Source organism: Rutidosis leptorrhynchoides, chromosome 11, assembly GCF_046630445.1.
Source record: "Rutidosis leptorrhynchoides isolate AG116_Rl617_1_P2 chromosome 11, CSIRO_AGI_Rlap_v1, whole genome shotgun sequence".
NCBI classification, from domain to species: Eukaryota; Viridiplantae; Streptophyta; class Magnoliopsida; order Asterales; family Asteraceae; genus Rutidosis; species Rutidosis leptorrhynchoides.
Window position 1 is genome coordinate 164,869,241 of NC_092343.1, and position 14,286 is coordinate 164,883,526.

At 36.4% G+C, this 14,286-nt stretch overlaps 2 pseudogenes; both read right to left on the reverse strand.

Moving 5' to 3' along the window:
• Positions 1 to 4,243: 4,243 nt before the first annotated feature.
• Positions 4,244 to 5,405, reverse strand: LOC139875195 (NAD-dependent protein deacylase SRT2-like; annotated as a pseudogene).
• A 286-nt stretch (positions 5,406 to 5,691) lies between these two features.
• On the reverse strand, positions 5,692 to 13,145 carry LOC139875196 (NAD-dependent protein deacylase SRT2-like; annotated as a pseudogene).
• Between the last annotated feature and the right edge of the window lie 1,141 nt (positions 13,146 to 14,286).

The window sequence follows — 14,286 nt, forward strand, 5'->3', positions numbered from 1 at the left end:
CACGTTGCATAAAACTGAGACTAATAAGCATGAAACGCTTCAGCCTCTGTGAGTTTCTCCTTACCCTTCTTTGACTTTGATGTTGAGGCCGATGACTACCCTTTTAGAAGTTGGTTCACCAGTTCGATCAACTGAAGCTCTGCACGTATCCCTACTATTACTATGACCTGCTTCTTTGCAACGAGTACATGTTCTTATTGTTTTTTCAGCGTCTTCACCCGTTGACGGAATACATTTTGTTGATTTTGGGCGTCCGGGTTGTCTTTTCGGCTTAATGGGAGGGTTTACTATTTGTAGGATGTCGGGCCCTGGATCCGACCATTCAGACCGATGGGGCAAAGGAAGGATGTGTCCCAAATATGTATTTATATAAGTTTGTGTCGTGAACCAATGTGATACAAATTGAGTAACATCAGCCACTCCAAAGAGTCGTGCTACTGCAAAAACATGTCTGCAAGGTATGCCTAATCCCTGCCATTGCCCACATGAACAAACTCTATCTGTTAGATTAACGAAGCCATTTTTTCGTCCATCGCGCACTTCTACTAGATTGTTTGTCGATGGAATTGCTTGCTATCTTCTTTATTTTTTCGTCCTCTTGGCTAGTTTATGTTCAGCATATGGAGTAACCGTTGAAGTAAGACTAACCGATTGGTTGCGATGTTTGAAATACCAATCTTTTACTGAAGCGCGAAAAAATTCCAATAACATGCAAACAGGTAGTTTTCGAGCATGTACGGATAGTGCGTTAACAAACTTTACACTGTTGCTAGTAAGGTGTGAATACCTAAAATGTTCAGCTCTACTTCTGGACCATTTGTGGAAACCAACTTCATTTAAAACGTTGTAAGACGCTTTCAATCTTCTTCGAAATACATTAAGATGATCCTCAAAATCCGACGCACGATAAGCTTTGACCATTTTCCAATAATGCCATTCAAAATATTTGAATTTTCTAGATTTACTTTTAATGGTTCTAAGCAAATGACGAGCGCAGAAATAGTGAAACGCTTCGGGGAACATGGTTGAAACACCGTGTGCTATTGCCAACCCTCGATCGGAAATAAAAGTAAGCTCTGACATACTATCACCCATACCACAAGACATTGAATGGTCTCGCAGGTTTCCCAAAAACCAATCCAAAGACTCGTTTGTCTCGCCTCCAACAATTCCATAAGCCAATGGCAAAATTCCATTATTGCCATCCATCGCAACAACAACTAAATTTGTACCCAAGTATCCTGCCTTCAAATGCGCTCCATCGACGATGATTATCGGGCGACAATGTTGAATAAATGATCGAACCTGCAGGAATGAAAAAGGTTAAATAAAAATGTTAATTTGAACAAATACGCAAGGACGCAAGATCTAATCTTGCGTCTTGCATACAGTTGACGTGCGAGTCACAAGGTACTTCTTGCGTACTTGCGTCTTCTGAACCTATACGCAAGCTTTTCCTTGCGACCCTTGCACATCGTTCATACTTTATAATTTTAGTAAATGGTAATAGTGATACTTACAACTACACCAAGGGAATAATAACACATCAGAAATCTATTTTCTTTGTCGGTGACCAAATTAGTTACGCTCTCCGGGTTGTGAATCTTAATGTTATATAGGTAAATGGGAAGCATTCGGTACGAGTCTTCACTACTCCCATGAAGCATCTATAATGTATGACATTTGGCCCTCCATGCTTTATGGTAAGATATGCTGACACCAAATCGGCTGCCTATATCCGCACGTATATCGTTTGCTTTATATTCCCGGTTTGCAGATTTGAATGAATCCACAAGCATACTACCCAACACCTTTTTGGTTACATGTTTATTGATTCCCATAATTAGTGTGCGTGAGCATGTGTGTACGTCATGCAGTTTCTTTACCTTAAAGTTTTCAGTGAATCGTACTCTGTAAGCACTACATTTCCACTCACAATTTGGCAACACACATTTAGTGGTGTATCGAGTTTTGTCTGACTTTACAAGCTTTATTTGGAAGTTTTCTTCAAGACATTTAGTAAATAGAGTGTTTATAAACCCTTCTCTGTTCAAAACAGTTTGATGAACTTTAACTAAAGCTAATACCCTATAAGTGGTTGGTATTTCAGTCGTATGTTCGCGCTCTTCCTCATGCTGACTCAAAAGCGTTGGTATATTCCAGAACGGCTCTTGCTTTTCTTCTTCATATTGGAATTCTTCTTTTCCGTCTTTTGCTCCATCTGAATCACTATCTTTGACATCAGGTGCCTCAAACGGGTGGTTTCCTTCTTTAATTTTACATACGTTTTCAAGACCATAGTTAAAAAAATCAAAATCTTCTGTGTTTGGAGGTGGCAATTCAGGTTGTTCCATTTCTAAATTGTTACTTGCAAATTTTTCTTCGGTATCATGCAAAGGTAACAAATGTTGTGGCTGGTGTTTAGGTGATTTTGGTTGTTTTGTTGGTTTTGGTGGGAGTGTTTCTTGGTTTCGTTGTGGCTGGTTTGTTGAGTTTTTTGTTTCTGGGTTTTGCTGTGGCTGATACTTTCTTACTCTATCAACAATATAAATCTCAATAGGAGCATTTACAATTGCATATTGTAAAAACTCATGAAAGTCTTCATCATCATTAGTAATATCAAAAACATGATTATTAAAAACGTATCTCATTGAAACAGCTGCATTGGGTGGTAATTCAATCTTTTTAAGAACATTTTTTAACAATATTCTCTGATTCATTGGTCTTACGGGCGCAATTGGGAGTCTTAACTGAATTCTAAAACAATCTTGTGGCATATACTTGGGTATGTTGTTAATATACTCAAAAGAACTACCGCGACATATATGAACAACAAATTTATCATCATTAACACAATTCATAAATACAAAAATTAGTGAAAAAAATGCTTAAAAGAGTGGCTATAATCTCTGAGTTGAATATGTTTTTAAATGTAATGAGACTGTGAATGCAAAGTTCCAGGGTCATTCTATAAATAGATCAAAAACTTATCCGAAAAAATCTAGGAAATATGACGAAATCTTATCCAGAAAATCCAATTCTAATAAGATAAGGACGCACGGTCGCAAGACGCAAGGTCACAAGCTTGCACCTTGCGAGGGCATTCTGGTAATATTTTTTTGGGCTTCAGGGCAATAATATGGATGGGAGTGGGCATTTTGACTATAATCCCTAAAATATACATATCACATCTGTAGTGTAATGTTTGGATATTCTTGTTATTGTAACTATAGTGTTATAAGGCATCAGTTAGTTTTGTATCCATCCATCAGGCACCAAAGTGACACAAATGTGAAGGTGCGTTTGTTTTCTCCCAACCGATCATAATTTTTCATTAATTATATTTTTTTATTAATTAATTTATTTTTCACCCAATTTTCAATCGGATTTTACCACATCACTCTCACTACAACAAATTTGCTAGTTAACCACGCATAAATTTACACACTTTTAAGAAGTGTGTACTTTTTTATTAAATTCCTCACACTTGTAAATGTTTGTAAATGTAATACATTTATAAGTGTTGAATATCGTTATAGTTTCACACATAAAATTTGTGTTTGTACACACTGATAAGTGTGAACAAACTTTTCCTACAATTCTAAGTGTGAATTTTTTTAACATTCAACATTTATAAATGTAACAAACTTATACATATTTATAAGTGTGAGGAATTTGGAAAAAAGCTCACACTTTCTTACAAGTGTGTAAAAATATGCGTGAACAATTGATAAATTTGTTGTAGTGTCTACCTAATGTTTAAAAACAAAACTGATAGTTGAGGTTAAAAAAATGTCAGAAACTGAAATTAGCAAATCACAATCTCGTTTCTGCTGACCCGCTGCCCGTTATTGCACTTTTTGGCCAAAAAGTGCACAACTGACCGTGATATCACTGCCAAGGGTTAGAAATGGTCCAAATAAAAGACACAGCAATTTTATGACTGGGTATTGATTTGATTGAATACAATATACCCATTTCCAAATAGTGCTTATACAAACATTAATTTATCTTTGCATATTTACTGTGAAGGGAAAATAACTTTACTACACGAACATATATCAGTTTTAACAAACAAGAACATGTGGCACAGATAAGTTGTACCATACAGCATGCAAATAGTAGGATCTCAATATTTGCAGTAACCCATTAGGAGAAGTCGATGAAGTCAGCATCATGGATTAATTAATTTTAGGTTCCAACCACACAACAAACAATTAGTACGTATTGTTTGTTTGTAGTCTTAAAAAACAGGAACACTGAGCGATGTGGTGTTTAGAACTCGTGGTAATATCTGCAGTAACAGCCAACTGGAATCATGATTCAGGTAAATCTAAACTTACATTTAAATGGCCTTCAGGAACAACAGACCTCTCCCCGTCTCGCGTTAATTTTAAAATCTGCAATATCATCAGCTCGTGTTTTGCCAATATTGATACTAGTTACTAGAATTGGGTTACATCGGGTTTAAGAATTCAGTCACATTTTGAGCATGTTGGTATGTGGAAATCTTCTTTTCAGAATTTTTAATGGATTTCAATATCACCATCGGGTATACTAGTTATTCCCAAAACTCTTATCTGAATTCCTCTAACGTCCATAATAGTTATTCTCATGCAGGCACTGTTGTAACGCTCCCCAATTACTCCTTTTTAAGAATAGGCTGATCCTAGTCTTGCGTTAATATTCAATCTGCAATATCGTCCACTCGTGTTTTGCCAATATCTATAATTGAAGTAGCTGTACCAGCATCATGAGCTGCTCTGTATAATTCATGTACATTTCTCAATTAAACAAAAAAACCCCACAAAAATACCAAAACATAGTAACATTCACGTCAAATGAATTTGCATGAACATTTGTACCGGACAAGTCGGAAAGCAGACATCGTCATAACCGATGAACCAAAAACGAGGAAAGCATCACACCCGGCAGAAGCTTCCATAGCTAGTTAGCGACAATCGCTCAAACTTTTCGTACATTATCACAAAAAAAACAACCTTTAAAAAGAGACAAACTAAACCTATTAGTCAATTAGATCCAGTAATAACGGATTTCATGTATTGATACTAGTTATTATTAGATTTGGGTTACATCGGGTTTGAGAATTCCGTCACACTTTGAACATGTTGGTATGTGGAAATTTTCTTCCCAGAATTTTTCATCGATTTCAATATGATATGGATCTTCCGAATTAATACTAATTGTAGAAGATCACAAGCTAAAGTGACGAACACCCAAGATTAAGAATAAGTGTTGGATCATAAAACCAATAGAAGTAATCCATTGATTATTGAATTAACCGATCTATAATTTCCAAAACCGAATTCTAACTAACAACTATATGTCTTACACTGTTGCGCAACTTCAGTTATTTTGACATCACGTGCAGAGCCTGTGCCCATTAAGTAAAGTCCATAACATCATAATCCGGACCTTCTATTGCTGCCGCCCACTGCAGTCAACATATATACTTAATATACTTGTAATGTCATAATAACAATACTGAGAGGAGTGAAGTGTATAGAATCAGTTGCTTGACATAGACTTTAATTGACTCGATTAGAGACGCTCCCCCTAAAAGATGCTGTGAGGTCACACATTTTATCAAAAAAAAATGGGCGTACAAATGGAAGAAAAGGATGTCATGTCAAAGTTTTGTGTATTCAAAAAGCTAATCCGGTTGGCTTATTATAAAGAAGCTAACGCAGTATGAGGTGGACTAGGGTTAGCTTCGTTAAATTTCCTCCATCCTGCATAACTCCTAGCCCAATACTGCCTTCATGCACGGCTTGAACAACTAAATTGCTACACCCAGAAAAATTATAAAAAAGAAGTACAAATCAGGATTCCTCAAATAGAAAAATGCAGATAGTATCAACTGAATGTAATGTATTGAATTTACCTGATGAGTGATTGGCTTGAAACCAGTACTGTAAGCTCCATTCGGGCTTTTGCACCAATTATGATATTAGACAGGAGAGATGAATGATGTTGCTAACAGGGATACATATAATGAGTAAACACAAACAGATTACCAGCAGATAACAACCACTAAACAGAATATGTCCCTTTGTAAACCAAAATATCAGGTGGTTAAAATGGGAAGGTTAGGTAGTTGGTGGGTTGCTGATCAAGTATGTACAAGGTTGCACTACCCTGGAACACTTTTTTGTCCAAACTTTTGTACAAACTAGCTCATCAAATATGATTACAGAATATATAATTAGACATGCAGATTATCAGCAGGTGACAACTACTAAACAGGATATGCCCCTTACTCCCTTTATGAAACCACACTATTAGGTGGTAAAATGGGCAGGGTAGGTAAGTGGTGGGTAACTTAGGTACGTGTGAGGTTGCATTGACCTGAAAGACTTTATGTCCAAATTTTCATGTAAATAACCAGGATATCATATCCAAAATATATGACTTTGATAATAAACTAGTAATATTTTTTGATTAAAGTGATTTAGGTGGTTTTTATGGACTGAATATACACGTTGGGTGTCTTTCAACTCATTTGATCCATTCTCTATTAAGATAGTACTTGATATGCTATCTTCTGCCCCGTTGAGAAATATAATGTAACCTAAATTGATTCAGTTACAAATAAATTGATCTAAACTCTCACATCTACAGAACACAGAACGGAAAACATAACAATCATGAATTACCTTGTATAATCGGGAATACCACATTCTTGTTGGAAACTAAACTTGATTGTGGGCTATTTGTTTTGGATTTGGGCTTGCAAGTATACAACTATTTTGGATCAAGATTATAGCCCATTATGTAGAAACTTCTTGTAATATGTAGTAGTGAAAGTGTGTAGAATATGTGTAGAATAATCTTGTAAAATATCTAGGTCTAGAAATACTAGGATATATCTAGATAGTAGTAGATGATGGAGTGATCTAGACTACTCCATTGAGTAGTATAAATAGAGGGCTTCACCCCTCATTTGTAATCAAGCAACAAAGCAATTCAATAAGCAATAAAAGAAGAGTTTTCAAGATCAATCAAACTTCTAAATTATCAACCCTCTCTTCCATAAATAATATACACATAACCTCCTATTTCTAACAAATTGGTATCAGAGCTTGGTTCGACAAGATGATGGCCAACAATGTCATCACGTTTCCTCACCTCACAAAGGATAATTATGATTGATGGAGCATCCATGAAGACCTTCCTAGGTGGACAAGACTTATGGGAGATTGTGGAGGAAGGCTATGAGGAACCTGCAGAAAAAGGTCCTCTCGGCAAGGAGAAAAAATTAATGAAGACGAACGATCAAAAGGCTCTTTCCATCATCCAACAAAGTGTAGATTATGGAGCTTTTGAGAAAATTGCAAGTGCAACCACCGCCAAGAAAGCATGGGAGATCTTGGAGAATTCTTATAAGGGAGTTGATAAGGTGAAAAAGGTTCGACTACAAACACTACGAGGTGAGTTCGAATCCTTAAATAAGAAAGACTCAGAATCAATTTCTGATTATTTTACAAGAGTCTTGGCGGTTGTCAATCAATTAAAGAGGAATGGCGAAACTTTAAGTGATGTGAGGGTCATTGAGAAAATTCTTAGATCATTAGATTCAAAATTCGACTATATAGTCGTAGCCATTGAAGAATCTAAAGATCTAGAATCAATGACTATCGATGAACTCATGGGTTCACTACAAGCCCATGAAGAGAGGTTCAATAAGAAAAATAAGGAGCCTTTGGAGCAAGCTTTACAAGCAAAACTCTCTTTCAAGGAAGAGAATAGTGAAAAGACTCATCAAACGAGTCAACGAGGCCGTGGTCAAGTACGTGGCCGAGGATGAGGGAAAGGATATATCAAACGTGGAGGTTATAGTTCTTACAAAAATGAAAAAAGAAGTCAAGATTTTCACCCGACAAGAGGTCGCGGGAGAGGCTACACAAGTAGAAAGCCAAGGTATGACAATTCTCAAACCAAATGCTATAATTGTCATAAATTTGGCCACTATGCTTCGGAATGCGAGAAGTCAAACAATTACCTGCAAGAAAGAGCAAATTTTGCACAAGAAGATACTGAAGCCGTGGAAAACACTTTGTTACTAGCATGCAAAGGTGAAGATAACGGAGAATCAAATTTGTGGTATCTCGTCACAGGTGCAAGCAACCATATGTGCGGTGAGAAAAACATGTTTGTGGAGTTAGACGAGGTAATTAGTGGAAATATCACCTTCGGAGATTCCTCTAAAGTCCCGGTTAAAGGCAAAGGTAAGATTCTCATCCGCTTGAAAAATGGAAGGCATCAATTTATCTCTAACGTGTATTATGTGCCCAATATGAAGACGAATATACTGAGTATTGGACAACTCTTGGAGAAAGGCTATGATATTCACATGATAAATCGTACCCTTTCTTTAAGAGACCAAAAAGGAGGTTTGATTGCTAAGGTGCCAATGTCAACGAATAGGATGTTCATGCTAAATATTCAACATGACATTCCAAGAAGTTTAAAAGCATGTTTCAAAGATAATTCTTGGCTTTGGCACATGAGATACGGGCACTTAAATTTTGGAGGCTTAAAATTATAATCAAGTAAAGGAATGGTGAAGGGTTTGCCTCCAATTAATCATCCGGATCAAATATGTGAGGGATGCCTTCTAGGAAAGCACTTTCGAAACAGTTTTCCAACAGAAGCTTCTAGTAGAGCGAAGAAACCTCTAGAACTTATTCACACGGATGTGTGTGGACCCATCAGCCCACCGTCTTTTGGTAAAAATAGATATTTTCTTCTATTCATTGATGATTTTAGTCGAAAAACATGGGTCTATTTTCTAAAAGAGAAGTCGGAAGCTTTTGGAATGTTCAAGAAGTTTAAAGCATTTGTGGAGAATCAAAGTGGTCTCACCATAAAGGCGTTGAGATTCGATCGTGGAGGAGAGTTCACATCCAAGGAATTCAAGGAATTTTGCGACAACAATGTCTTACGACGTCCTCTAACTCTTCCGTATTCACCTCAACAAAATGGTGTTGCGGAAAGAAAAAAATAGGACCATTCTTGATATGGCCCGGAGTATGTTAAAGAGCAAAAGGATGCCTAAGGAGTTTTGGGCTGAGGCAGTGGACTGTGCGATCTATCTAGCAAATCGCTCGCCCACTAGAAGCGTCAAGAACAAAACACCCATTGAAGCTTGGAGTGGAAGGAAGCCCGGCATCTTACACCTTCGAGTGTTCGGAAGTGTGGCATATGCTCATGTGCCAGATCAGAAGAGGACGAAGCTCGATGATAAAAGCGAGAAACTCATATTCGTGGGCTATGACTCAAGTTCGAAGGGTTACAAGTTATACAATCCCAAGACCGGTAAAGTAATCTCAAGTCGAGATGTGGTGTTCGATGAAGAAGAAACATGGGATTGGAATGTTCCCGAAGAGGAGAACTACGACTTTCTCCCTTATCCATTCGAAAGTACTGCAAGGAATGAAGAATATCTAGAAGTTTAAGAACCTTCTAGTACACCATCTCCGCACTCTCCACGTACTCCAACCACTACACCTAATGAAGTGACACCAACATCAGGAGGAGAATCAAGTAGGCTACAACATCACATAAGGAGCATTAGGGAGTTGTACGAGGTAACCCAGCCTATGGAGGATCTATCATTATTCTGCCTTCTTGCCGATTGTGAGCCAATAAGTTACGAAGATGCAGCAAAAAGCCAAAAGTGGAAACGTGCCATGGACGAGGAGATTCAAGCAATCGAGAAGAATGATACGTGGGATCTTGCTACACTACCAAAAGGGCATAAGGCTATTGGTGTAAAGTGGGTGTACAAGGCCAAGAAGAATTCCAAAGGTGAAGTTGAAAGATACAAGGCAAGGTTGGTGGCGAAAGGATATAGTCAACGAGCTGGCATAGACTATGAAGAAGTATTTGCTCCCGTCGCTCGTCTAGAAACTATAAGATTAATAATCTCACTTGCGGCTCAGCATAATTGGAAGATTTATCAAATGGATGTCAAATCCGTGTTCCTTAATGGCCACTTAGAAGAAGAAGTCTATATAGAACAACCTTTGGGATACATCGTAAAAGGCCAAGAGAATAAGGTGCTGAAATTGAAAAGGACCTTATATGGGTTGAAGCAAGCGCCTCGAGCATGGAATAGCAAGATAGACAAGTATTTCCAACAGAATGGCTTTACAAAATGCCCACATGAGCATGCTCTATATACCAAAGTAAGCAAGGAAGGAGATGTTATGATTGTGTGCCTATATGTGGATGACTTGATATTCACCGGTAGTAATCCCAAAATGTTTGAGGAGTTCAAGAAAGCAATGGTTCGGGAGTTCGAGATGACCGACATTGGACTTATGGCTTACTATCTTGGGATCGAGGTAAAACAAAAGAAAGAAGGAATATTCATATCCCAAGAAGGTTATGCGAATGAGGTGCTCAAGAAGTTTAAGATGAATGACTGCAAGTCAATGAACACACCGGTGGATTGCAATCTCAAATTGTCAAAAGATGATGAAGGATACTTGGTGGATCCAACACAATACAAGAGTTTGGTTGGAAGTCTGAGGTACCTAACCTGCACGAGGCCAGATATTCTCTACGGAGTTGGACTAGTATGTCGATACATGGAAGCACCTACAATAAATCACTTGAAGGCGGCCAAGAGGATACTTCGTTACATCAAAGGTACGATTGACTATGGCCTGTTTTATTCACCTTCTGAGCACTTCAAGCTAGTTGGATACAGTGATAGTGATTGGGCTGGAGACATAGATGATCGTAAGAGTACGAGTGGTTTCGTGTTCTATATGGGAGATACGGCGTTCACATGGAGCTCGAAGAAGCAACCCATTGTGACTCTGTCAACGTGTGAAGCCGAGTTTGTAGCAGCAACATCGTGCACCTGTCATGCAATATGGCTCAGGAAGTTACTAAATGAGCTTAAGTTTTTTCAAAAGGAAGCTACAGAGATATATGTGGATAACAAGTCTGCGATTGCTCTAGCAAAGAATCCAGTCTTGCATGATCGAAGCAAGCACATCGATACGAAATACCATTACATCAGGGAGTGTGTTACAAATAAAGAGGTGCAGATAAAGTACGCGAAGTCACTTGACCAAGTTGCTGATATTTTCACAAAGCCTCTAAAACACGAGACGTTTCAGAGATTACGGAATATGCTCGGAGTAACGAAATCAAGTTTAAGGGGGGCTGTTGGAAACTAAACTTGATTGTGGGCTATTTGTTTTGGATTTGGGCTTGCAAGTATACAACTATTTTGGATCAAGATTATAGCCCATTATGTAGAAACTTCTTGTAATATGTAGTAGTGAAAGTGTGTAGAATGTGTGTAGAATAATCTTGTAAAATATCTAGGTCTAGAAATACTAGGAAATATCTAGATAGTAGTAGATGATAGAGTGATCTAGACTACTCCATTGAGTAGTATAAATAGAGGGCTTCACCCCTCATTTGTAATCAAGCAACAAAGCAATTCAATAAGCAATAAAAGAAGAGTTTTCAAGATCAATCAAACTTCTAAATTATCAATCCTCTCTTCCATAAATAATATACACATAACCTCCTATTTCTAACAATTCTGTGCTTATCCCAGCTCCAGTCAAAACAACAACTTTGTTACTGCATAACGTAACGAACAGACCATTTCTTACACTGTAGATCAGCTTAAACATTCAATAACCACACCAAATATGACTCCATCAGGACATACCTTCTATCGAAAAATTGATACAAAAGATTGACATCTTTAGCGGTTGGTGGATCTGCATCCAGGACCACTTTTCTGTCTTTTAATGAATCTAATAATAAATCTTGTAGTTAAAAATTTGGCAGTGGATATAATTCATTTAATATATTGCAGTTGGATTAAACTATAATGTGGACTTATTCGAATGTTCAATCACAAAGACTACTTCAAAAGTCTTCTTCCATATTATATACAGTTGAACAATTTTGTGAATACTTTAAATAATGTTAATGTTGTGTTTGAACTGATGTAGTTAGAGCCTTAAACGTATAAAATTACAATGAACATTTAGACTATAAAGCAATATTTAATTAAAAGCATGTTATCAATTGAGCATAACCCCTTTAAAAAAACTTTAGTAGTGTTTCGGAATTTGAATCCACAAAATCACATAATGACTCACATCACATGGATCTAAGATGACCTAGTAATCTGTGTCTTGATATCCCCACAAGAATTCTCAGGTTCGAAACTCAAAACTCTAGCTGCACATCTTGGTTGACCATGTAACATTGCTTACGAACATTATGAATAAAGTAGTGATGAATTCGTCGCCCATTGGTTTGAAAACAAACCTTTCAATTACAAAGTTTCTTAAACAGGATAGTAGTAACCACGTATTGATTAAAAATTTGACTTAATTACAACAAAGAAACAAAATATCTTTAACATAAAAACCGCACAAGGTAAAAAATCCATCACATTTGAGCATCTTGGTAATGCCGAGATCTTGATTTTTTTCAACCGAAGGAAAAAAAAATATTAAATAAAATTTAAGTAGAGTACTTTAGTAATTTTAAAATTTTAATTGAACAAGGGACCTATTCTGCAAAGAAAGTTGGTTTTGGAAAATACACATAAAACAAAAGTTGAGGGATGATTAACTTATTAAACTACCGTGACATAAACCCTTGAACTCTGAAAAACTTACAACGAAAAGGCACTACAATTTGGGCGATAAACTCCAATCGGTACTCCTATGGATTCATCTGTAATTCTTAATATCGGTAAGTTTATTTCTACCTCATAATTTGTTTGATTCTTGCAAGCGTTTAGCTGCAGACGTCTAGCTGCTAGCGTTTAGCTGCAAGCGTTTAGCTGAAGCTTTTTAAATGTATTTAATTGTTTGGCAAAGTAGCTGGAGCTGTTATAAATAAGTAAAATGACAAAAATGGACACTAGAAAAAATACTTAAATATCATTATTTTAGTTTAATAAAACATAGTCATTACCAAATAACCGAAAACATATATAATACTACTAATAACCGAAAACATATATAATACTACTAAGTTATTAATGACAATCATACTTGTTCTTTAGAGCTCTATCACTGTTGAATTTATGTTTTATAGCTCTTTCAAACTCTGGTTGAAGGCATACCCATTTAAATGGAGAAGTTCGACCATACTTCGTGATATATTTATTTAAGAACCGACAAAATTCCAAAACCATCTCTTTTGTCCAGTTTTCTTTTTTTGCATTCTCGGGTTTTGAGGCCATCTAACAACATGATGAGATACGAATGATACTTTAATACTTAATTTAAACTACTTGATTATCTTAACCTTATAAAATTACTTTATACACAATTCCATTACTCTTAAAGTCTACCACAATTATTCAATAATTTTTATCACTATATGAAATATGATATAAATTCATGTTTATCAATTACATAGCCTCATAGCATTATCTCCTAATGAGACAATAGCAGTTACACACTCATAGCATTGTAATCACATGGAGCTTATATAGTTACACAAATAGTTTATACAGTTACACAAACGGATGACAATAGTAGCTACGAGAGAACAAGATCAAGTTGCAGCATATCAGTAAACAATATGTCAATATACATACATCATACATGTAACCAATTATGTGTAACCAATTTAAAATTCATTAAGATTGAATGTAACTAATCCTCCGTACTTGCATACATATCTCAATTATGTGTAACCAATTATGTTTACACATAATTGTTTACCCATTCAATCTTAATGAACCAGTAAACAATATGTCAATATACATACATCAGAATGCAACTAACGTTATAAAGTACACATGAATTGAAGATACAAACATAAAGGTATATAATGCTTATATTAATTAAAAGCAGAAACATTGATTATTAATTAGAAGCATAAAAATACAATGAATAAACAAACGAGTAGAATAGGTTTACTTCAAAGAAAAAAAAAGACAGCGGCGTAGAAAACGAAGGAGGATTTAATCAAAAGTAGGGTATGGGCTATATAAAGCATGATGATAACAGAATTACGTGGGAGATGGGAAGGTTATTTATGTAAATTAATTTGGAGCGTAGCGTTTCAATCCCTCAAACGCTGGATCAATTAGCGTTTCAATTTGGAGCTATTTGGAGCTTTTTCCATTCCTCAAAAAGCTTTAAGCTCGTGTAACCAAAAGGAGTTAAATTATTAAATAGGAGCTTTTTCATAGTGATATGAACTTTCTGAATTCAATGAATCGAGAAAGTTCTTCGAAACAACCTGGAAGCGTCGAAT